Here is a 25744-nt window from a genome sequence, read left to right on the forward strand (position 1 = left end):
GTTATGGCCCTGATGTGTATAGGAATGGATGAATATTGTGGAGTATGAGGTTTTGCTAAATTCTTGCTATTTGGAAGGGGGGAGGGTTACAACACTGGTTTTGGTGGACATGTCCCTCCCTGTAATTTAGACCTGTGTTTTCTTCCATTAACCTTGCTGAGATCATAACCTGTGGTTTCCCTGAGTCAAGATCATTCAAATCTGAGCTTACACATCTAAGTTATCTCCCTCCAGCATTGTATTAAGACTTTTCCCCAACCCACCTGCCATCTTCTAACCCTTCCTTCCACTGAAGTCACTCCGGGCCATATCAACTAGCAGCTACAAACTGCACACGCTCACACAGACTCATGGAACAACCCCATGGTTACTTTTCTTTTTAAGTTAAATTTGTGGGCATATTTATCAAAACAGAACTACCACCTGAATTCCCCTGCTTGTAGTGCAGTGATCAGCCCAAACGTCTGTCCTTAAAACCCTGTGTGCATTGCCACGTGGTGGTTGACTGCTGGCCTATCAGAAATAAGGTAAGTCACAGTCCGGGACAGGCATCCATGTCACAAAATCCACCCTGGCCACACAACTTCCTTGCAGGCAATCTCAGAACAGGATTCAATGGACTATGAAGATTAAACTTCTCTCTTGTCCTCTACAACTAGGATCAGGCCAACTGGGGCAGCGTGTGGGAAGCCCACTCACCTTCACACACACTTTGTCCCTGTGGCTCTTGCTAGCCTACTCCCTGTTAGATACAGGGTCCAACAAGCTGACACTTGGCCACATCGTATCTGTTCTGTGAATACACAGAAGACTCTAGGCTCCAGATCTTTTGATCTGGCACCTTTCCATAGCGCTAATCTTACTTAAAAGCCAATTTCAAGGTGAAAAAAAATAAACCAAAATAAACCAGTCTATGGTTAAATTTCTCCTTTCACCTTTGACAAATATCCCTGAGTTTTATAAAGTTCAAACTCTCTCTCTCTTTCTGCCTTTTGCAAGCCTCCAGGGCAACTCTTTTTAAAGCAGGCTGCAAATCTCCCTCCCCCTGCCCTCAGTGCAGAGCAAAAGTTTAAAGTGAGGTCAGACCCACTTGAGGCACCCTTCCCAAATGCCGCCCTGACATGCCTAAAAGGAGATGTGCTGCAGAAATTGCTTCCAGAACTACATGCCTTTTCCATCCGCGGGTACCAACGCAAATAATACCTGCTTGATTTATTCCTTCCTAGCTATAAGGTGGCATTAAGGATTTAAAGAAGCCTATCTAATAGACTGCTGGAAATTATAAATCAGTGGGGCTTTGTAAAGGTTATTACTTTAAACAAAAGGGCAGCTGAATGGAACCAATTAAATAGCACCTGAATTGATAAACAAACTGGTTATTGTAGGGAGCTATTCTCCACATTTTTGTGTCTCTCTCCTCCCCCCCCCCCGCACCCCCGCCTCTTCTTCCTCCCACCCCCTTCCTCCTGAGAGTCAGTAATAATGAATAAGGAGCAAGGCCTGTGGAGAAATTTACATGTGATTGGAGTTTAATGGGCCGCAACAGGCCTACCATCCGATCGCCATGGAAACCAATCCTTTCTCAAGATTTTAAACAGTCTGAAATGTCCTTTTATTGTCTGCTTAAAATGTGTCATGTGAGCCCAACGGGGTGGGCACTTGTATGTATCAATTTGTTTCTGTCTCAAGGCATGCCATTGCCAGGCTATGAATATATGTGGGGGGGGGGGGGGAATGGCAGGGCAAGCAGACAATGGGCCCAGCTGATTTGGAATCCATGGAGACCGTGCCATACTATGCTCAGGAATGGTGACATATGGTCTCAACCTGACCCAGGCGATAGAGTTACAATAGGCAGCCACGTTGCTCCTCACAAGAGCTGGGGGGTTGTTCCTTTTTGTTGCTGGCTATTCATCCCGTGGCCAAGTAAACTTTTTCCAGGCCTGTCTCTCTGTATTTTTTTTTTTTTTTTAAACTCCAGCCGTTGATCACTGGAGCCCTGCAAAAGAAAGAAAAGACTCTCCATGTCCGAGAGATGTTTGCTTTCCACTTGATTTGAAACTGGATGAAGGTAAATATTGGAGCAGTGGTGAATACAGGGGGATGGGAGAAATGTCCTCTAATATTTGAGCCTAGGAGTTGCCAGACAGCATCAGACCATTGGTCCATTAGTCCAGGATTGCCAATCCCAAATGTCCAAAAATCATGAGTCAGGCTCACCAAATAGATCTGGGGTGTTCTTTTTATTTATCGTCTGCTCTTTGAGCCTTGGGTCACACTTTGAAAGCTTTCTCCACAGCCACGGGGGCTAGAAACTTACTTTCTCCTCAGTAATGAAGGCTAAAATCATCACCTCTCCACTTGACTCCAGGAGCTGGGGCTTTAAGGAAAATGATAATTATCATGACAGGTTTCAGAGATTCATCATGAGATTCATGAGAAAAGCATGGGTTGGCCACAGGAGAAGCACTGCAGTATCATGTCTCTTGCAGCAGCTAGTACCAGATGCTTCAGAGAATGGTGCGACACGCGAGTGGACAAGTATGGAATAATCAACCATCAGGGAGTTTTTTCCCCAATGCTGGCAGTTGGCACATGTGCACTAACCCATGAGAGTTTATAGCCCCTTCCAAGGTGTGTGAGTGGGTGGGTGGTTCCCCCCCCCAAAGCTAATGTAACTCTTGGTGCTCTCATTATTCATATAAAGTCCCCCTCCCTGAAGCCTGCTCAGCTGTTTGCTTCAGTGGTATCTTGTGGCAAGGAGTTCTACAGGCTAATTGTGTGTTATGTTTAAAGAAATTTGCTCCAGCTGTGCTCATGTCCCCGTTTGTGTTCACTTCCCCATGAGGGTTCAGCTCAGGGAGTTTCACTAGCATTATTTATGGAGAGCAAATTTCAGGGTCAAACACATGAGGATGAGTAGAAATACAAGGTTACATTTGCATTACACATGTTCCCAATCAGAGAACAGGAACAATACCTGCTAACTCATCATCAAACCAATCACAACCAACCAAGTGGCTTGAATATCAAATACATTTGGAGAACTGGGTCATGATCAACCCAAAGAGTTTAAAAAAAAAAAGAGGAAGAAAAATAATCAATTACTTTCAAATAACTTTTCTGAGAGAAATTAAAGTTCTTCCACAAGCAGGAAAACCCTACCAAGTCAACTATTCATTGCAAATTATTTGCTAAGCTCTACTTAACTAGACACAATCAGTGTTCATTGATTTTTCTGAGGGGAAGGAAAATTTGCAAACCTTGGCCATAAGACAGGATGCTGTTTGAGATATCAATAAACCAATTCCTCCTTGGTTTCCTCCCCTGAACCCGGTTCTGCTTTTGAACCAATAGCAATTTCTTGTTAAGAGCATGGAAGCCAGTGTTAAAGCGGGGACTGGATAGCTCCCAGGAATGGAGATTGGCTTCTTCTCTGGGATTCCAGTTTGGCTACAGCCCTGGTTGGTGATGAGTGAAAGTTATAATCTTTTGCTGGCTGCTGACGGGGGTCTATGTGAAGTGAATTTGTCAGGTCTCAGCCCAGCACCCAATAAGCACAAAATCTCCCATCCCTATTGACACCTGTGTTCTCAGAAAAGTTAGAGGATTGAGACTAAATAATTTAGAGGGGATCCTTCCAGGTTAGGGGCAAAAACCTTGGTAGGGCAGTGTGGAATATCTGCACAAGCTGTAATGGTTCTGTGGCTCAGCAGAACTCCAAACTCACTTGGATTAGCTGCTTTGGTGATGCTGTTGCTCATAGCTTCAGTGAGGACTGGGCTAGGGAGTAGCCTCCCAATCATGGGTCCTAGGAGGCCAGCCACAGAACCTTGCTGGTTACTTTTCAGGCATATTGCAAAGCTTATTACTTTCAGCTGATTTGTTCAGTTTTGGGTCATCCCCGCCCCTCATTGCTTTCTGATTCCGCTTTATTTGCACAAGTGGGGAATTGATCCTGTCTCCAGTAAGGTTTGCATGACAGTGACAGTTTAGCAGTGAAAAGAAAAGGAGTACTTGTGGCACCTTAGTGACTAACCAATTTATTTGAGCATGAGCTTTCGTGAGCTACAGCTCACTTCATCGGATGCAGTGAAGTTTGCCTTTGTACCACAGTGCTTTACTGGTGTCTAGCTGCATATTTAGACAGACTAGCTTTCCTTTTAGGTTATTTAATATTTTGTATTGCAGTATGTGTTTTGCACTCGGAAGCCCTTGCAAGTCACTTTATAACATGCTTATATTATAAACAGAGGTCATTTGGAAAGGTGCAAGCATTGTAATCATTCCATTTTTAACATACCCAGCAGAATTAGCTGCATCCACCAAAAGAAGCCAAGCAGCCCTTAAATCACAGAATCATTGTCTAGCTGGCGTTCTAATTCCAGCTTCTACCAGGGACTCCTGAATTATTCTGCTTCTGTGGCTCAGTTTCCCCAACTGCAGGGAGGGGGAGAATGTGATTGAGCCACTTCCCCACAGTGTACAGATCAGGTGCTTGGAAAGCACTTTGAAGGTGAATGGTGTCAAATGTTATGTCACTCTCCCTGTGGTTGTCCATATCTGGAAGCAAGAGACAAAATTTCACTGTTAATTTGTATATCTGCCGTGCCTCTAAATGCCTTCACCTGTTTTACAAAGCATGCTGTAAGCAGGATGTGACAGTGAGAGAAAGGCAACTCGCTACGTCAGGTGAGGGGGATCAAGGATGCTCAGCAAGACAGAGGAGGGGCTGAGACACATGAGACTGAAATGAGACCTGAATATGCGTAGTATAAGCTAAGATCAATGTCAGCTCTTGCTACTGCTGCTAACAACTTATGACAAAAGTTGGAGCTTAGGGAAGGAAGCACCAGTTTTGATAGGCCTGGTCTATACTGGGCAGTCTTTAAACATGCTTCACTAGATGTGCTAACATGAGCCCCAGTCTACATACCTGTACAGAACCTCATTTACTCCGATGGCGGCCTAGCCCCATGCAGCTCATTGCAGAACTGGTGTTATGGTTTCCCCAGCCAGCATAGGCAGAGCCCTAGATTCACATCACAGCTAAAGCTCACACTAAATCCCTCCATTTGCTTAAGAAAACCCAAAGCACTAAAGCTTCTTTTCAAAGCCCAGGAAGGATTTCATCATCCCAGCAACCCTACTCATGCATTTTCCACCTTTCATGGTTACCAGAGTCTCCCAGATGCTATCCTAGGCTTATATTAAAAGAAGAGGCAACTGCTTGGTGTAGGATTTTTATAACTATTCTCCAGTAGCAGGTGTGTGCTGGGTGGAGCACACTCTCTAACTCCACCTCAAGCCACCTCCTTATAAAAAGGGAACTGCCAAGCCCCCACCTGCTCCTAATGGTTAAAATCACTCTGGGCTGTTTCACATCAGTCCTCCACCAAATGTAGTCCTTCCAGTCTCCAAACTTCATTGAAGCAATAGGAATCTTTCCCTGTTGAAAATTAATATGGCTGCCTTATTATGATTATTTGCATTGCAGTAGTGCCTATGAGCCCCGGTCAGAGACTAGGACCCTGTTGTGTTAAGATAGTCCCTGCTCCAAAGAGCTTGCATGCTCCAAGCTTTGTTTAGTCAAAAGCTTTCCTGGAAAAGACCGACTTCAGTCCTCTCCCCATACACACACATGCTCTTTGATGGGATCTTACAATGGTTACCCTTTCCATTGAGAACATTTACAAATAACTCCTAAAGGGGCAAGAAATGATTAATGGCTGGTACAACATATGGCTATTCTAGTATTATAGATTGTTATAGAATTCAATAAGTTGCTTATAACCATCTCCAGTACCTTCTTCTGATGTGCTTGTAAGCATCAAACACATGCTACTCATCTGTAATACACTTGTAATACCCATTAACACTTTATAAGCTATTTAGACATGTACCCTCAACATAAAATGTTATGAGGCAAACTATATAACCATTATTTAAAAACCTATTTGCTACAGGATTTCAACTAAATTTGAGACACTAGTTAACTCCTTATGGTTGTGAGGGCCGGCATCAGACTTCCTGCTTTCTCTGCCAATGTGTGTGACATCACAACAACTATAAATTTAACTCCCAGTGTCTGACTCCTTTCCCTTTCTCGCCTTTCCACACAGCACACGCCAAGCTGTGTGGTCTGAAGCATCAAATTCAACATAGGAGAAATGAAATAGATGTGAACTAGGGGGAGGAAAAACCAGTGAAGTTACAGGTTTTCTGTTTAGCATCTACTTCAGCTAACCTGTGGAACCCCTTGCCACGAGATAATCCTAAAGTCAAGAGCTTAGCAGGATTTAAAGAAAATAAGACATTTATATGGGTAACAAGAATATCCATAGCAATGAGAGAGCAAGGATTAAGCCAACAGTTTTGGAAGGGATGTAAACATTCATGTGTTAGGGCATAAGCCAACCTCTTGTTAACAGAGGTCAGAAAGGAATTTACTCTATTGCTATCTACTGCCTTCTCTGAACTAGCGAGTTCCAGGTACTGTTGGAGGCAGGAGACTGGACTAGATGTTGCAGTGGTCTTTCCACCTGCCCCCAGCACTCTGAGGATAAGCTACCAGGGGCTGATTCTCATGCCTGACACCTCGTACTGTCATTTGCACCTATACACCGTCCGTGTAGAACAGTACCGTTCTCATTAGGGTAGCATTTTAGACCCAAATTGCACTGGTGCAAAGTGCTACCAAAGGACTGAGACAGATGCAAGGTAATAGAGCATCAGTCATCTGGGGCAGGAGCGCTTAAGCTGTCACAGCCCACCAAGAGGCCATCTCATCCCCACCATGCTCAGCTGACGGACCCCTTGCAGCCCAGATGTCTTCTGGGAAGGCTGCTCTCCTGCCCAGTTACACAGCAGTGACAGCTGGCCTGGAGGGGAAATAAAAAATAGCCCTTTCCTAGCCGGTCTGAAGAAGGACAGGGGTAAAAGCAATAACTGGCACATTGCCCTCTCTGAACGGGGGTCTTTAAATAAGACGTCTCTCTCTTCCAGGTTGCCTGCCGGCCGTTTCAGTTGATTAAAATGCTTTTGAGCGATGTAATTCTTGTGACTTTGTTACTCTTGCCTCGCTTGGCCTGTGCGCTCACCTATTCACCCCATTCACGTGGCCGCGCAACGTGGGGGTGGGGAGGCGGACGTTACATGACTGCGGAACCGTGAGAACAGGGTCTCAGCGAAAGTGCTGACCATGCCCTAGCGCTCCGGATGGCGGGCTGTTGCAAGCCCTGCTTTCCTTTAATCTGATTAGCCTGAAGTGGCCCCTGTGAAGAGAGCGCAAATAATTGGCACTATAAAATGTAGGGGGAAGAGGAAAGAAGAAACGAAGGGCTGTCATTCAGAGGAAATGTTCTGCGTGACAGCAGTTCAAATTCTGAATAAAGATTCTCTCCCGAGGGGGGAAATAATAAACATTATTTAACAGAACACTTGAAAGGCAGATTAACTGCAGGTCCATATGGCCCGTTATAATAAACATCTTTTTGTCTGTGCTTGAGGTCGAAACACAGAGAGGGAGCAAAAGCAACAGATTAGGCCCCTGAAAGACCCAAATTAAACCTGAAGAGGGCTGCAGAAAGGAAGCTGAAACAACATGAGGTAAATAGATGAACCAGAGAAATGGAGTGGTGGTTTTTTAGTAGATGTCCCAGAACAAGGCAGCTAACATCACAGGTTTCTCTTTGGGCTTCATTCTCAGTTACTCATCTACACACAGAATTGCAAAGGCTTAAAGGTACGATTTTTAAAATCATTTTAATTAAACTGCTTCCAAAAGCTGTGTGGACACTCTTATTTCAGTTTAAACCAAGCTTATTTCAGTTAGCTGAAGTCAATTGAGGCAGGTTTCAGCTAAACTGCAATAAACCACTCTCAAACTGAAATCAGAGCATCTCTTAGAGGCTCTAGCATCAGTTTGAAAAGATTTAAAACCAATTTAAGTTAAATGGAAACAACTGCCATGTGTAGACAAGGCCTGGGGCCCCTTCCCAGCACTCTGCCAGTGTAAAGGGACTTTAATTTCCATGCCAGAGCAGGGGAAAGGGTGAGAAGTCAGGCCTATTTGTTTAACCAGGATTCAAATGTTTAAAGTATAGAATCGTAGCACTGAGAGATGGAAAAAAGGCCCATTAAATCCTCTTAGCCCATTCTTCTTCTTGATCGCTCCGGGATATTTTCTAGTGCTGTGTCCTGCTCGATCTGAAATGTCTCAGGTTACAGGTCTATCAGCATCTCCCATAGGAGACTAGTCAGGTCCCATAGTGAAGACGTTGCCTCCTGATATTTAGCATGTTTTCTGCCCCTTCTTAATTTGATCCCCCCTCTTTATTTTGCTTCGGTGATTTTCCTGCCAAATTTACTGTAGTTTCTTACCTCTGGAAAAAAAAAAAGCCATTATTTAGCTGGTGACATGTAAGCGGGCACGTGTGTGAATAATCTAAAGCAAAAGGGAAGGTCAGACTGTTACTAAGTATCTGGAGACATTCGCCCAGAGCATGCAGCAGTCGGAAAAACACTCGTATTTTCACACTGTGGACCATGTGTCCGATGCGTTTTGTGTTTAAACAGGATTTGTGTAATATACAGTGTCCCTGAGCCCTAAGAGAGAAGGAAGGTTGTGAGGTGAGACTGAAAGAGAGGAAGTGATGGCAATACAGCATCACATCCTGACCTTTATCACACTCCGCTGCTTCAACGTTTGGGAATGAAGCCTTCTGTCCTGCGAGATAATTACGCGGGCTATTTCCAGCATCTTGGCTTGGTAATCAAGAGGAGTGCATGCTATAAACAAAGAGGGGAAATGACTAGCCTGCAGGATTTGGGAATAGTATGGATTGGCTTTCCCAGCCTTGGAAGTCAACTGTCCAAGGCTGGAGTGATGGCACCACCTGTATTGACCAATTCTCCAAGGGTTGGATCTAGGCAAGTTAGGGTGAACTTCTCTCCAAGAGGAGAAGGAGGCTTGTTCCTTAGAACAAACCATGCTTCAAAGAGATGCCCGTAAGCCTAGGCAGAGGCCCAGGACTTGGTGTTGCTCTTCGGAGGTTGGGTAAATGCCGAGCAGCGTGTGGGGTTATGAAAAAGGGGAGGAAGAATAAAACCCAATTTGTATTTTATGCGGTTCTTTTAGCCCCAAGTTGATTAATTTTCTCATAATTTATCTGTGGCTTTACCATTTGTGCCTGTCATAAATTGCACTTTTTGTTCGTTCGTTCTTTCCAAGTTGCTGCCCCGATCTTCCCAGGCCAGGCCACCGCCCCTTGACAAAGCTATTTAACAAAGCTGCTGCCCCGTTGGCTCCGTGCCTTGACAATGTCAATACAGTTCAGATGTGGTGGACAGGCCTGGTATCGAGTAGGTCTGGAGGACGTGTTCACCCGGAGCTGGACAGACAGAGGCTGGCAACAACACTGCTGAGAGTCATAGCTGAGGTATCAGGGCTTATTTATTTTAAAGTCTCTGCAGATCACAATACTCCTGGCGAGCCCGAGGCAATTCTGGCAGCACTGAACACATCTCTTCTTCTAGTGAAGAAAGTCATTCTGTAAAGAGTTGACAGTTCGGTCACACACGGGTTCATTTCCTCAGTGACCTCCACGTCAGCTCGGCTCAGCTCACCACTGAAAATGTGTCGGGGCATCTATTTTTTTAATATTACTTTGCTACTTTTGGCTCATGAAGGAGGGACGCCATTTGATTCCTTATCTGGGGTAAGAATGAGGCTGAAATCAGATGCGTGTTCATTATGATTGATTCACCTTTCTTTATAGCATCCAGCACCTAGAGGCAGGGGTCCTGGAAGAATTTGTATAGTGGGGGTGCTGAGAGCCATTGAACCAAACTGTAAACCTTGGATATAATGGAAACCACTTCAAGCCAGGGGGCGAGGCAGCACCCCAGAACCCCTAGTTCCAGCACCTATGCTTAAAGGCCCCAATCACGCTCAGGGCTCCACTGTCCTGGGTGCTGTACACATGCATAGTGAGAGACAGTCCCTGCCCCAAACAGTTTACAATTGAAATAGAAAAGAAGCATTATCTGAGTCTCTTTTATCAGTGGGTAAGGGAAGCACAGAGTTTTGCCCAGGGTCATGCAGATAGTTCATAGCAGAGCTGGGACATGAACCCTTGTTTATCTCAGTCTAATTCCTCAATTAACCACAAGCCTGTCCGTAGGACCGGGGTAGAGGTGCATATATGTGTGATCCTGGAAACATGCATGCATGTGCGTTTTCCCACTAAATCCATGGGAAAGTGTGACACAGTCCATGCCATGAAGTGGTTTCCATGGGCTATCCCATCTCTTGGTGCCAGGCAACATACCGTACTTTAACATGACTACATGTGTGACCCAGGCCTCACGGTAGCGGGCAGGTGGTACTCGCACCATTTTAATCCGATAAAACCTGCTAAACTAGAGGTGACAAAATCTGAATGCGCAAGGGCAGTGGTGGGTAAAGTTCTAGAGTGAAAATCTGTTGAACACAGTCTCAGTTCTTGGCTCTGCCACGTATACTTGTGTGACCTCCAGCAAGTCACTTAATCTGCCCGTGTCTCAGTTTCCCCCTGTAAAATGGAATCCATAATGCTTCCTTTGTCTGTTTATACTGTCAGCTCTTTAGGGCAGGAATGTGCAATGGGCCATTGCTAATGCAATATAAATAATAACTGGCAATATCTTCTAACCAGCCAACCAGGATAAATAAAAAAACCCACATTTCTTAATCCCATTTTAAAATCTCAGCCCTCAGTGCTGGCCAGTTAACCCAAGTAAAGGGCCTTGACAAGAGCTCTGAAAGCGCCTTTCTTCCTGAAGTGCCTTTGAGGTTTTTTGAATGTCCAACCAGCCCTAGTCAGCAGCGCTGCCCCTCAGACTGAGCCAGAAACTTTGTTACAAGTGAATTAGCCAAGCAGTTAAAGTCTAACAGCACAAGATTGCTCCTACCAACAAATAATAACTTCAATTACCCACCAGGGAGAATCATCTTCTGTTGATGCTTCTGCCCTGGGATTTGCGGAGCCTGGCTGGAGGGGGTGCTGGGGAGAGGGGGGATCTCTGGCTTTGCTTCTTCTTTCTGTAAACTATTTCTGTCCGTGGGGTGTCTCTCTTGTGGGGTGTCTCACTGTAGGGCTGCTTATTTTCTCCCTCCTTGCTTGCGAATGATGGATCGCTCACCACTAAGATCTGTGGGCACTCTCTGTGTCCCCTAAGATACAGAAAGCAAGGCTTTGACACAGTTTAGGGCCCTGATTAAAACACTGTTCAGTCCCGTCTACACTATAACCCTGAATCATGTCGTAAAGGGGTGCTGCAAGGCAGAAACTTTCTGTAGTGTAGACAGGGGCCTCAGTCCAAAGGTGAGACATGGTGCGAGACTCAGGACCTGTCACTCTCCGTATGGCGATAGTGCCTAGATGCCCTGGTTGAGGATCAGTGCCCCATTGTGCTAAACTCTGCGATCTCATAGGAAAATACAATCCCTGCCCCAGAAAACTTACAGGCTAAGCACTACAAACTAAGCATTTTCACCCAGTTCATGACCAAGTTGTTCCACATACAGACCGTGTCCACATATAATATGGCTAATGCACGCTTCCTCCCCATGTTCATGTGCAGACTTTCAAGCAGGGCTGAAAGGATTGTCCAAGGTTTCAGCATGATTTGGAGACCTAATTAAAACATGGCTTGGTCCCTCTACCCTGCAAACCAGAATCAAGATTTTAAACAGCGTTGGGGGACAACTGGGTTGCAGTGGGGTAACTCTGATATGAATGATTCTCTGGGATCAGCTTCCCGGGTCTGTATGACCAGGGTAGCCAGTCTTCCTACCACTCTGGTATCTGTGCAGCTGTAGCATGTGAAAACCCTTACGATCCTCTCCTGGACACCAGCGGTGGAGGCAACAAGGGACAGCTACCTAGGTCTTCACTCACACAAACATGGCACTGCCCTAGGGTCGGTGTGGTGTGCCCGCGCTAGCATGGCATTGCTCATGCATGGCTGTGGTGGGTGCACGCACTGCACCATGCTCACTGTAACACATGTCAGATGAACACATCAGACCTTTGGCTTATGCATCTCCAAGGAGCTGGCCTGTAAGAATTTGATGCAACCCTTACAGCTGGGCTGTAACAAGGCTTAAAAAGGGTTTAAAACATTGCTACTAGCCAGGGTGTGGGCAGAGGCCTAAAGGAGGGACATTCAGCGTGCTGCAGGAATCTTTTCTCCTAAAACAAGTGATGCCCTCACAGCCTTCATGTTACAATTCTGGTTTTCTGATGGAAAGGATTGGAAGTGGGAAAACAGCCGGACGGGGGTGAAAGGAATGTATGTGTAGGTGAGATGTAAGTGACAGGCAAAGGTTTGAGGCTGAGCTGTCGTTGGGAATCACTGGCATCACGGTACCGAGTTCACCAGCTGTTGCCATCCTGCTCCCAGATAGAGACAGGAGAGGGACAATCTATATCTTAAACCTAAATTACAAACTGGAATGGACAAACTAGGAACTAACTTAGCTCCGGACCCGCCTCTGGACCTGAAATGAGCCACTTGCGCCCTCCAGAAATACTGGGCGAACTTTATTGGTGTAAGTCTTGGCTTTTCTGGGTACCCCAAACAAAATCTGTGTTAGGGCCACGCAGAGAACTAGATTGCCTGATCCGCAGGACTGCAGGTGTCATACCAGTCTGGTCTATGTTCTCCTCACTGCAGCTGAATTCTGTGTTTGTGACTGTCTCACTAGGATGCTTAAGGGCTTGGTGCAAAACCTACTGAAGTCACTGGAAAAAATCCACGTCTTTCTTAGACTGTAAACTCTTTGGGGGCAGGGATTGACTTTTTATTGTGTGTCTGTACAGCGCCTAGCCCAGTGGGGTCTGGTCCATAGTGGGGCTCCTGGATAATCCCACAATACAAATAATAATAGCAATAATAATAATTTCAAGGGGCTTTGGATCAGGCCCTAAATCAGGGCTAAGTGACGTATTTGCAACAACATTCCCACAGTTCACTTTAAGCTTGGAATTTTTGCTTTTCATTTCCAAGTCACAAACATGATCCTAATTTGGGGAATATTAAATTGTAACACATCAGTTTTTCCTCTTGAAAGTTTCATGCATTTCCACACAGCAGTGCACCTGCTTTGTAGTGGAAACCTTGACACGGTCAACATTTTGCATTTCGATATTTAAGGTGTGCAGATGTTATTTTTTAGACTGGAACCTGTCCAAAGTCAAATGGTCATGTGTTGACTTGCAAAACCTAGATACAGCAAAGCATTTATTTTTGCAACAAAGCAACGTTCCAGAGCGTGACATTATCATTAATTATTTGTATTAATACAGAAGCATCCAGAAATTATGGACCCCCTTCTGCTTGTGGGTGCCAGTGTAAAATAAACAAGGCAGACAAAGGAAGTGTTAGCACCCATTTTTATGTGGGAAACTGAGGCACAGGAAGATTAAGTAACATGCCCATGGTCACACAGGGATTCAGTGGCAGAGCCAAGAACTGAATGCAGATCTCCGGCATCCCAGTCTAGTGTCTTCTCTGTAAGACCACCCTTCTTCTCAGAACGAAACTTTGATTGTTTAGCAACATATTTAGCAACAATTTTTGTCATTTTTGCACACCATTAATTTGAATGCGCTCCCTAGCCATCCCATGGGGAATTGCATTTTTTTAAAAAAAAAATACAATACTCATAACCCAAGAACTAGGGGTCACCAAATGAAATTAATAGGCAGCAGGTTCAAAACAAGCAAAAGGAAGTATTTCTTCATACAGCACATGGTCAACCTGTGGAACCCTTTGCCAGAGGATGTTGTGAAGGCCAAGACTATAACAGGGTTCAAAAAAGAACTACATAAATTCATGGAGGATAGGTCATAGAATCATAGAAGAGTCATAGAATCATAGAAGATTAGGGTAGGAAGAGACCTCAGGAGGTCATCTAGTCCAATCCCCTGCTCAAAGCAGGACTAACACCAATTAGGTCCATCAACTAGGTCCATCAGTCGCTATTAGTCAGGATGGGCAGGGATGGTGTCCCTAGCCTTGGTTTTGCCAGAAGCTGGGAATGGGCGACCGGATGGATCACTCGATGATTCCCTGTTCTGTTCATTCCCTCTGGGGCATGTGGCATCGGCCATTGTCAGAAGACAGGATCCTGGGCTAGATGGACCCTTGGTTTGACCCAGTATGGCCGTTCTTATGTTTACGTTCTTATGTTCCTTAAGGAAACCTTAGGTTTAAAGCTGCCAGAATGATACAAACATTCCTTTGTTACAATGACATAAGCAATAGCAAAAGGGTTGGGTTGTTTGGTGTTTTCTGTGCCCTGGGAAAGGGCCCAGCCCACATGTCTCTGGAAGTCATAGCTCTTTGCATTTGTCACCAACTGAATGAGCTCTGGAGATGAAGCAGGAAATGCTGAAGAAAAAGAAATACTTGCCATTTTTGTGTGTTTCCTTTAGGAATGGCTGAGCTGTGCTGGGAATCAAAAGCTAAGCTCGAAATCCCGGGCATTTCCCAGCTGTACACTGCATGGCTGCTTCCATTCACAGAAGAATCCCTTCTCTTTAAACAGTGAGTTTCATGTGTGTCTAATTTAGTCTCCAAGGTGGGCAGAGGAAATTGTGGATGAAGCAAAGCAAACTGTTGTCTGAAAAATTCATTTGCAGCCCTGCATAGGGTCTGCTTATATATATATGTGTACAGACAGACCCAATGCTGGGATGCCAATGAAATATATATGTACACACCCACACATACACATCCACACCTGATTGTGTCCCTTCTAAAAGATACTTTAAATTTTGTTTTCCAATTCTAAACTCAATATGGTAAAAAAAAAATTACTTTAAACTCAGTTTACTGCAGTTGAACAGTAATAGCTGCACTACACACACACACACACACACACACTGTGTAAAGGCCCTATCTTCCAAGCCCTTCCTATTGAACTTAGTGAGCTGACTCATAGCAGTAAGCATGTGTGCAGTAAGATGTGCTTGTAGGATTGGGCTGTGAGACTACACACACACACACACACACACACACACACACGTGTATCTGCTACCAGGTGGAATTCCCACCGTGCTCCAAACACAATACACTGGATCTGATTCATATTCACTCCCCTCCTAAGATTTTTCTTATTATTTTACCATATTGGTTAGCACTGTTAACAATAACATCAAAACATAAATCTCCACCGGCTTTCTTCTGAGCTTGGGTGAGCCTAGATTTTTGCCCAGCAGGGTCCTCTCTGTTCCTGCCTTTCGTTCCTCTGCCTCAGAGAGACAAATCAAACCTTTTCATACTCCTAAGTTGGAGCTAATAGGATCCACCTGGTCTGACCTCAGGGTGAGTTAGCAGAAGAGCTCTGCAGCTCTGTGCGTGTTCCTAGACTGTGATACTGTGTTACAATATCAGACGAGAATGAGCGGAAGTGCGAATTAATTGCTGCTTAGAAATGGTGAAACACAGTTTTCAAAAGACAACAGAAAATCATGCTGTCCATAAAACGCCTGCAAATTCATCCGTGCAGCCTCTGTGACCTGCATTTCTCTGGTGTCTGTCTGAAAAACAATAAAAGCTACATCAAAGGCAGAGGGCAGGGCTGTGCCTCTTTCCACCATATGTTCCTCCGTGTTTGGCTGCTGCTGCGGTGCCTGGCAGCATATGAACAATGTTATGAGCCCCGTCACTCCCACTGCTCTGGTCTTGTGTGCGTCACATACACACACGCGCGCACCCAGCCAGACGTGCACTGTGTGAGTCTGCTACATTCTTCTATCCCTCTGCTCACCTCAGGATACGTGGAGCCATTAGCTATTTATTTATTTGGGTTTGAGGTTTCTTTCTTTGTGGCTATTACCAGGCAGAAGCAGGTGGAACGGTTGCAGGACTCGGTGGGTGAGTTTCGGGGGTATAAAAAAGTTGAGCATAGTTAAGGGACATGTCTCAGAGCAATAACCGAAAGGTCCATTCAAGGCCATTTTGTAGCCCAGAATTTTTGCTTTCTGTTTTTTCACAGAATTGGATGGTTTACTTAGATTGCAAGGGCCTGATCCAAACCACAGGGAAGTAAAGTGACTACTGTAAATACATGGAGGCAATGGGAGTATCGCCACTGACTTTAACAGGCTTTGGAGCAGGCCCAAGCTCTTTGGAGCAGGGATTCTGGGCTAGATCCTGCACCCAGCTCCGGATGGGTGGACTCCAACACCTATGTATTATCCAGTGGTGAACGTGCATTTGTCTCCCTCTGTAGCTGATCTGCGGAGGATAGGACCTGAACAGGATAGGAGTCTATTAAAGCTCTCACTTAAAGAAGCTTGGCTCATTAGCTCAAATGGTGGCAGCTCATCTGTGCTGGAGCTCCCTAATTCATTTGCTGGTATGCTGGCTGACACATGCAGCGCCTCACTGACTTTAAACCGGTGCCACACATTTCCTGGGCTCAGTCCCGGTGAAGTTTGTGGCGGGAGCAGGGCCTGTATTTGTGCAGCGTCGGGCCCCGATGTGATACAAATAATCCATAACGAGAAGGGTTCTGAACAGAAATATGGAAACGTTCCCACTGCTGCATGTCTTATTGCAAAGATTAGTCACGGGCTAAATGAAATGCCAACATCTGAAACTTGCGTTTTTATTCCCTTCAGAAATCACACCAATTTCCCCATTTCTACCCGAAAGCAAAAGGCTCCAATTTTGAGCTAAAACTCCTGGAATTCCACCATTTCTGCCCCCCTGCAAAACTGGACCATTTTCACAAATCAGAAACAAAAGGCACAAACCTTGAACGTCCAGTCTTATGAATTTCATTTTGAGCAGAGGCTCATCTAGGAATCTGCTTATTTCTAGCAGATCTGTGCATGGAAGAGCTGGGAAGCCAAGACCTCAGTTCTATATTGCAACCTTTCAGCACTGCCCTCCCTGACCCGTGAAAAGGAACAGAGGAGCGAGGAGAGAAGGGCAGGGATTGTGCTTCGGCCTTAATGAACTTGCTGTCACCAGGCAATAAGCAAATGATATGAGGACACCTGAGCAGTGACTGGGAAGACAAGATGAGCTGGTTCCTTCTGAGACTTCTGCGTAGACTCCACCTTGGATGAGCATAAAGGCTCAGAGGTGCCTAGGGCTCTTAGCTAGATAGACGCACTAGCATTTCACCTCTGAGCTCAGGGCAGGTGAGCCACCCTGTGCACAGCACAATGCTGGCTGAGCCAGCCTTGACCTGACTTCGTTTCGACAGGCTCAGAATTGTGTTAGAGCCCATTGCCCAGCCCAGAGCACCTAACTGAACTCTGCTCCTTCAGAGTTGTTTATCCTTCACTCTTGTGCAATGCTGTTGAGTGCCGTGTAACAGGTGCCATGCCAGAGGTGGCTGCATTTCGCTGGTAGGAGAAGTGATCCCTATCCAGTCTGTAAAGTAAGATGATGTAAACATACAGGAGGCATTCTCATTGACATCGGACTGGAGCGGATGGGGCCTGATCCTCAGCTGATGTAACAGCAAATGACCACTGAAGTCAACAGAACTAGGTCTATTGCCCGCAGCTGAGCATATGGCCCTCAAACTGTATTGCTCAGTCAAAGGATGACTAAGGGGATGTTACAGCCGGTTTGCACCAGTGTCACTGAGATCTAAACTTGGCTCACTGTCAGGAAGGGTTTCCCACTATTTAGTCTGTTTTCTGTTCTTTAATTTCATCCCATTTCTTCTGGTTATATCCCCCCTGTAGCTCAATCAATCAATCAATCAATCAAAATATTTTTTAAAGGCATCAGAATGATGTGGTGCACTCAGAAATTGGCACCCAGGGTAATCCTCTGTTCACCTGCCCTTAAAATTGGTCCTGCCCCCACTCAGTCATCGTGGACCAGATTTTCCAAAGATTGGTGTCACAGCAGGAGCTGCTGGGCTCTGAGCCCTTCTGGCTTCACACATATATTTAGTTATTTTACTCTTTCCTCCTAAATCAGTAGAATTACTCCAGGTTTACACACGGGTAACTGAGATTACAAGCGGGCCTAGTGAAATCTTATTAGGTGTTGCAATAATATCCCAAGGGAAATGAGAAGAAGGATGGACCCATGTCTCGGGTGCTGAGTTGGGAAACTCAGGTTCAATTCCTTGCTCTGCCACAGGCTTGCTTTGTGACCTTGGGCAAATTACTTAGTCTCTGTGAGTCTCAGTTCCATGTCTGTAAAATGCAGAGAACAGCACTGCCCTGCCTTGAAGGGAGATCATGAGGTGCTCGGATGCTATGGTAATAGGAACACAGGACTGGAAGGGCGGTCCAGTCCCCTGCATTGCAGGCATCCCTGTCATTCATAAACTTATCAAGCGCCATCTAAATGGGGGCCATGTAGGTGCCCAAGAAAGAAAGAAATAATGAAAATCCAATCTCTTGGAATGTTTAAACCTCAAATGCACAGTGCTCTGGAATGGAAGTGGGTGAAATCTTCACCCCAGTGAAATCAAAGGAGTTTTGCCATTGACTTCAACAGGGCCAGAATTTCACCCACTGCCGAGAGCGATCCTACACTGCCTGCAACTGCCTGACTTAGCTCTTTTCTCTCTGATTCTAACCCCTTAACCACTGCCTCACAGGGGTTTCCTTTACTGCTTTGGAAATGTAGCTGTCACTAGATTTCCCTGCAAGTCTTTGGCAGCAGTGAAGTCTTTGGTACTAACTGGACATGTCCGCTTTGATATAAAGAAAACGGTTGCACTAAAGTGGCATCCTTTCACCAGTAGGATAAATGTCCTTTTGCTTCTGTTGCCCTCTGGATGAGCCCCTCAGTGGCTTTGAACATTCTGCCTTAATGGCTGACACTGAGTAGGGCAGAAAACAACCAGAACCACCAACCAAAAAACACCCTAGGGAAAAAAAGACAGCTCAAGGGCAGCCAGTGATGGGCAGAAGACACCTTGCCACTACCGGTCTCATCAGGGGAAGGAAAAACATGGCAGACACGTTGTCATCCTTAAAGTACTCGGGTTAGGGAGAATTATAACAGCTCCGTTCCTAATGTGTGTGAACAGGAGCGAAGAGCTGATGAAGGTGGCTGGCTTATTCCAGTGAGAGTCTAATGTGCCGGCCCCGCACAGCAGAAACAACAAAAGAAAGAAACCAGCTGCTGGTTCTCCAAGCTAACTGCCACGCTCGTTACTGAATTCCAGCAAGGGGTGGGCCCAGGGCATTTGGGAAGGCTCGAGGAGGGGGCTGATAGCTGTGTTTGCCAAGGCACGAGGTGGGTTCTGGTGAATGTTCCCAGTATATTCTGGAGCACAGCGTGTGCATTCTGCTTGGGGCAGCCACCAGGCAGGCGCCTTCTGACGGGGGCAGCAGGTACACTCAGCCGCATGGCAGATACCTTCTGTTAGGGCAGTGGGTCTCCAGCATTCCATGCCACGAGCCCTTTTCCACACTGGGACATGCCTGTCACTTAGCCAGTCCCACACCCCTCTTCCCAGGGAGCAATAGAAGAAAGGCGGTGACTCCCAAACACCTGGTTGTGACCCTCCTGGGGGTCCTGACCCCAAGGATGAGGACCCCTGTTCGAGGAGCAATATCCACACAGAAATCACCCATCAAGCCCTGGTCTACACTAGGACTTTAGGTCGAATTTAGCAGCGTTAAGTCAATGTAAACCTGCACCCATCCACACGATGAAGCCCTTTATTTCGACTTAAAGGGGTCTTAAAATCGATTTCCGTACTCCACCCCTGACAAGTGGATTAGCACTTAAATCGGCCTTGCCGGGTCGAATTTGGGGTACTGTGGACACAATTCGACGGTATTGGCCTCCGGGAGCTATCCCAGAGTGCTCCATTGTGACCGCTCTGGACAGCACTCTCAACTCAGATGCACTGGCCAGGTAGACAGGAAAAGAACTGCGAACTTTTGAATCTCATTTCCTGTTTGGCCAGCGTGGCAAGCTGCAGGTGACCATGCAGAGCTCATCAGCAGAGGTGACCATGATGGAGTCCCAGAATCGCAAAAGAGCTCCAGCATGGACCGAACGGGAGGTACGGGATCTGATCGCTGTATGGGGAGAGGAATCCGTGCTATCAGAACTCCGTTCCAGTTTTCGAAATGCCAAAACCTTTGTCAAAATCTCCCAGGGCATGAAGGACAGAGGCCATAACAGGGATCCGAAGCAGTGCCGCGGGAAACTTAAGGAGCTGAGGCAAGCCTACCAGAAAACCAGAGGGGCGAACAGCCGCTCCGGGTCAGAGCCCCAAACATGCCGCTTATATGATGAGCTGCATGCCATTTTAGGGGGTTCAGCCACCGCTACCCCAGCCGTGTTGTTTGACTCCTTCAATGGAGATGGAGGCAACACAGAAGCAGGTTTTGGGGACGAAGAAGGTGATGATGATGATGATGAGGTTGTAGATAGCTCACAGCAAGCAAGCGGAGAAACCGGTTTTCCTGACAGCCAGGAACTGTTTCTCACCCTGGACCTGGAGCCAGTACCCCCCGAACCCACCCAAGGCTGCCTCCTGGACCCGGCAGGCAGAGAAGGGACCTCCGGTGAGTGTACCTTTTAAAATACTATACATGGTTTAAAAGCAAGCATGTGAAAGGATTAATTTGCCCTGGCATTCGCGGCTCTCCTGGATGTACTCCCAAAGCCTTTGCAAAAGGTTTCTGGGGAGGGCAGCCTTATTGCGTCCTTCATGGTAGGACACTTTACCACTCCAGGCCAGTAACACGTACTCGGGAATCATTGTACAACAAAGCATTGCAGTGTATGTTTTCTGGTGTTCAGACAACATCCGTTCTTTATCTCTCTGTGTTATCCTCAGGAGAGTGAGATATCATTCATGGTCACCTGGTTGAAATAGGGTGCTTTTCTTCAGGGGACACTCAGAGGATCCCGTTCCTGCTGAGCTGTTTGCCTGCGGCTGAACAGAAATGTTCCCCGCTGTTAGCCACGGGGAGGGGGGAGGGTTGAGGGGGTAGCCACGCGGTGGGGGGAGGCAAAATGCGACCTTGTAACGAAAGCACATGTGTTATGTATGTAATGTTAACAGCAGGGTTTACCCTGAAAGACTGTAGCCACTGTTTTATAAAATGTGTCTTTTTAAATACCGCTGTCCCTTTTTTTTTCTCCACCAGCTGCATGTGTTTCAATGATCACAGGATCTTCTCCTTCCCAGAGGCTAGTGAAGATTAGAAAGAAAAAAAAACGCACTCGTGATGAAATGTTCTCTGAGCTCATGCTGTCCTCCCACACTGACAGAGCACAGACGAATGCATGGAGGCAAATAATGTCCGAGTGCAGGAAAGCACAAAATGACCGGGAGGAGAGGTGGCGGGCTGAAGAGAGTAAGTGGCAGGCTGAAGAGAGTAAGTGGCGGGCTGAAGACAGGGCTGAAGCTCAAATGTGGCGGCAGCGTGATGAGAGGAGGCAGGATTCAATGCTGAGGCTGCTGGAGGACCAAACCAGTATGCTCCAGTGTATGGTTGAGCTGCAGCAAAGGCAGCTGGAGCACAGACCGCCGCTACAGCCCCTGTGTAACCAACTTCCCTCCTCCCCAAGTTCCATAGCCTCCACACCCAGACGCCCAAGTACGTGGTGGGGGGGCCACGGCCAACCAGCCACTCCACCACAGAGGATTGCCCCAAAAAAAGAAGGCTGGCATTCAATAAATTTTAAAGTTGTAAACTTTTAAAGTGCTGTGTGGCATTTTCCTTCCCTCCACCACCACCCCTCCTGGGCTACCTTGGTAGTCATCCCCCTATTTGTGTGATGAATGAATAAAGAATGCATGAATGTGAAGCAACAATGACTTTATTGCCTCTGCAAGCAATGACTAAAGGGAGGAGGGGAGGGTGGTTAGCTTGCAGGGAAGTAGAGTGAACCAAGGGGCGGGGGGTTTCATCAAGGAGAAACAAACAGAACTTTCACACTGTAGCCTGGCCAGTCATGAAACTGGTTTTCAAAGCTTCTCTGATGCGTACCGCGCCCTCCTGTCCTCTTCTAACCGCCCTGGTGTCTGGCTGCGCGTAACCAGCAGCCAGGCGATTTGCCTCAACCTCCCACCCCGCCATAAACATCTCCCCCTTACTCTCACAGATATTGTGGAGCACACAGCAAGCAGTAATAACAGTGGGAATATTGGTTTCGCTGAGGTCTAAGCGAGGCAGTAAACTGCGCCAGCGCGCCTTTAAACGTCCAAATGCACATTCTACCACCATTCTGCACTTGCTCAGCCTGTAGTTGAACAGCTCCTGACTACTGTCCAGGCTGCCTGTGTACGGCTTCATGAGCCATGGCATTAAGGGGTAGGCTGGGTCCCCAAGGATAACTACAGACATTTCAACATCCCCAACAGTTATTTTCTGGTCTGGGGATAAAGTCCCTTCCTGCAGCTTTTGAAACAGACCAGAGTTCCTGAAGATGCGAGCGTCATGTACCTTTCCCGGCCATCCCACGTTGATGTTGGTGAAACGTCCCTTGTGATCCACCAGAGCTTGCAGCACTATTGAAAAGTACCCCTTGCGGTTTATGTACTCGCCGGCTTGGTGCTCCGGTGCCAAGATAGGGATATGGGTTCCGTCTATGGCCCCACCACAGTTAGGGAATCCCATTGCAGCAAAGCCATCCACTATGACCTGCACATTTCCCAGGGTCACTACCCTTGATATCAGCAGATCTTTGATTGCGTGGACAACTTGCATCACAGCAGCCCCAACAGTAGATTTGCCCACTCCAAATTGATTCCCAACTGACCGGTAGCTGTCTGGCGTTGCAAGCTTCCACAGGGCTATCGCCACTCGCTTCTCAACTGTGAGGGCTGCTCTCATCTTGGTATTCATGCGCTTCAGGGCAGGGGAAAGCAAGTCACAAAGTTCCATGAAAGTGCCCTTACGCATGCGAAAGTTTCGCAGCCACTGGGAATCGTCCCAGACCTGCAACACTATGCGGTCCCACCAGTCTGTGCTTGTTTCCCGAGCCCAGAATCGGCGTTCCACAGCATGAACCTGCCCCATTAGCACCATGATGCATGCATTGGCAGGGCCCCTGCTTTGAGAGAAGTCTGTGTCCATGTCCTCATCACTCACGTGACTGCGCTGACGTCGCCTCCTCGCCCGGTATCGCTTTGCCAGGTTCTGGTGCTGCATATACTGCTGGATAATGCGTGTGGTGTTTAATGTGCTCCTAATTGCCAAAGTGAGCTGAGCGGCCTCCATGCTTGCCTTGGTATGGCGTCCGCACAGAAAAAAGGCGCGGAACGATTGTCTGCCGTTGCTCTGATGGAGGGAGGGGCGACTGACGACACGGCTTACAGGTTTGGCTTCAGGGAGCTAAAATCAACAAAGGGGGTGGCTTTACATCAAGGAGTATTTCAGGCAGGACTTCACGGAGGGTTCCAATAAGAAATGGTGCACCTAAGTTATTGTTCTTATTGGAAGAAGGTTAGTCTGGCCTCTGATTGATACATGGCTAGATTTACCTCGCTGCACCTTCTCTGTGAGTGACTGCAGTGTGACCTAGAGGAATGAGTCCCCTAGACAGGGGAGGGGGGGAAGCAAATGAGTACAAAACAAATCTGGTCTATTTCTTGTTTTGATCCACTCCATCTATCTTTTACATCTTTGGCTGGCAGCAAAGGGTGTAGAAGGAATGCATGCCATCCACATCTCATGGCTGCTCGGCAGAAGATGGTGCAATACGACTGCTAGCCATCCTCATCTCTTGCCTGCTCGGCAGAAGATGGTGCAATATGACTGCTATCCATCCTCATCTCTTGCCTGCCCGGCAGAAGATGGTACAGTACGACTGCTAGCAATCCGTATCGCCTGCCTGCTCACCATAAGACGGTTCAATAGGACTGACTGCAGGACTAAAGAGAATGACCTGGTCAAGTCACTCCAAATTTAGTCCCTGCGCCCATGTCTGCCCAGGCGCTCCCAGCCGACGTGGCCAGGAGCACCTCGGACATGACGATGACGGCTACCAGTCATATTGCACCGTCTGCTGCCAGAAGGCAATGGGTTGCTGCTACTGTGTAGCAATGCAGTACCGCGTCTGCCAGCACCCAGGAGACATAGGGTGATGGTTAGCTGAGTGGGCTCCATGCTTGCCGTGGTATGGCGTCTGCACAGGTAACTCAGGAAAAAAGGCGCGAAACGATTGTCTGCCCTTGCTTTCACAGAGGGAGGGAGGGAACGGGGGCCTGACGATATGTAGCCAGAACCACCCGCGACAATGTTTTAGCCCCATCAGGCATTGGGATCTCAACCCAGAATTCCAATGGGCAGCGGAGACTGCGGGAACTGTGGGATAGCTACCCACAGTGCAATGCTCCGGAAGTCGACTCTAGCCTCGGTACTGGGGAAGCACTCCGCCGAGTTAATGCACTTAATGCACTTAGAGCATTTTCTGTGGGGACACACACACTCGAATATATAAAACCGATTTCTAAAAAACCGACTTCTATAAATTCGACCTAATTCCGTAGTATAGACATACCCTTAGAGTCTGCGTTAAGTGGTGGTAACTGAGTTTTTTTAAAAAGAGCTTTAGAGAGGCTGAAAATCCATCCTAATCCCTGGCATGACAGTGCAAGCAGGGAAATACATGGGCAACTGTGTGCTCACCTCCCCCTCAGCTGCTTGGTGGTCAGATCCTGGAGGTACTAAGAGCTCCTGCAGGAAGTGAGGGCCCTGGGGGCTAGCATGGCAATCCTGCCACAGTGGGCGGTGCCATAGGGAATGGCAGGAGAAAGCCGCTAGAACAGGGGCAGGGGATCCCCCGAAGAGAGAAGAGGGGAAAAGAATGGGGGAGAAAAGGGGCCTGAACTGAACTGACAGGAGGAAAACAGGGAGTTAAAATTCACAATCAATTTTTTCTGGTTTCTCCCCCTCTCCACAGTTTTGTGCGTGTGGCAATTTCAAAGATGGAAAAAATGCCACTGGGCTCTAATGCCGGTTATAAACAAGGGGAAAAGGGGAGATTTGGTGCAAATGTCATGAACAATTTGCCCAGTTTAACCCCCGCCCCCCACCCCACCCCAAAAAAAAGCTTTGGATTTTTTTGTTTCTTTTTAGAGAGAGAGCAGGAAGTGGGAGCACAACGAATGAAGTGAGGTGACCCAGGTGACACCGCAGAGCAGTGGCAGAATCCGGAAGGGGAAAGCTTGGCAGCAGAGACTGAGAGAGGAACTGGGCAGCAGAAGGGGAAACCAAAGAGGAGAAAGGGGGAGACCGAAAGGAAGAGGCGAAGATGCAAAGGTTGAGAGAGAGATGCACAGGGCCCTGAAGAGGAAGCCAAGGCATCCAGCCAGAATGTGCTGTAGGTGCCTATGACTTGACTTGGAGGGGAAAAAAAGCCCCTGCTATCATATGCACAAGATGTAGTTGGAGAAACATGGTTTTATTGCCTGCCGAGTGCTTTTCCAAACGGGACCTGAAGCTTTCATACACACTTCTCAGCCTCCTTTGTATTCTCTCCTTCCTAGGAGGCAGAGAGATTTTTATCTCCGTCCAGCCTTAAAAAAGAAAAAAACCCATAAAACCAGCTGCCTTAAAAAATAAATCCCTTTTCCTAGTCTATGCTAATAATTTACTATTAGCCCAGGTTTTATTAAGAACACTTTCAAGGGCTGCACAGAGCCCCCTCCATAAATAGCACATAACTCATACTGTGAGGATTTCCTCTCCAGTGGGACTTTTAATGTTTAAACCAGAGGTGTTAAAGGAGCAGC

General features: G+C 46.9%; 1 long non-coding RNA gene across 1 annotated transcript; it reads left to right on the plus strand.

The window, feature by feature from the left end:
• The first annotated feature begins 1982 nt into the window (after positions 1–1982).
• Positions 1983–25220, plus strand: LOC142000851 (uncharacterized). Its single transcript, XR_012642335.1, has 3 exons — positions 1983–2071; positions 14484–14595; positions 25089–25220. It is a non-coding gene; the product is annotated as an uncharacterized LOC142000851 (long non-coding RNA).
• The last annotated feature ends 524 nt before the right edge of the window (positions 25221–25744 follow it).

The sequence above is a fragment of the Natator depressus genome, chromosome 18 (assembly GCF_965152275.1).
Source record: "Natator depressus isolate rNatDep1 chromosome 18, rNatDep2.hap1, whole genome shotgun sequence".
Lineage (NCBI taxonomy): Eukaryota > Metazoa > Chordata > Testudines > Cheloniidae > Natator > Natator depressus.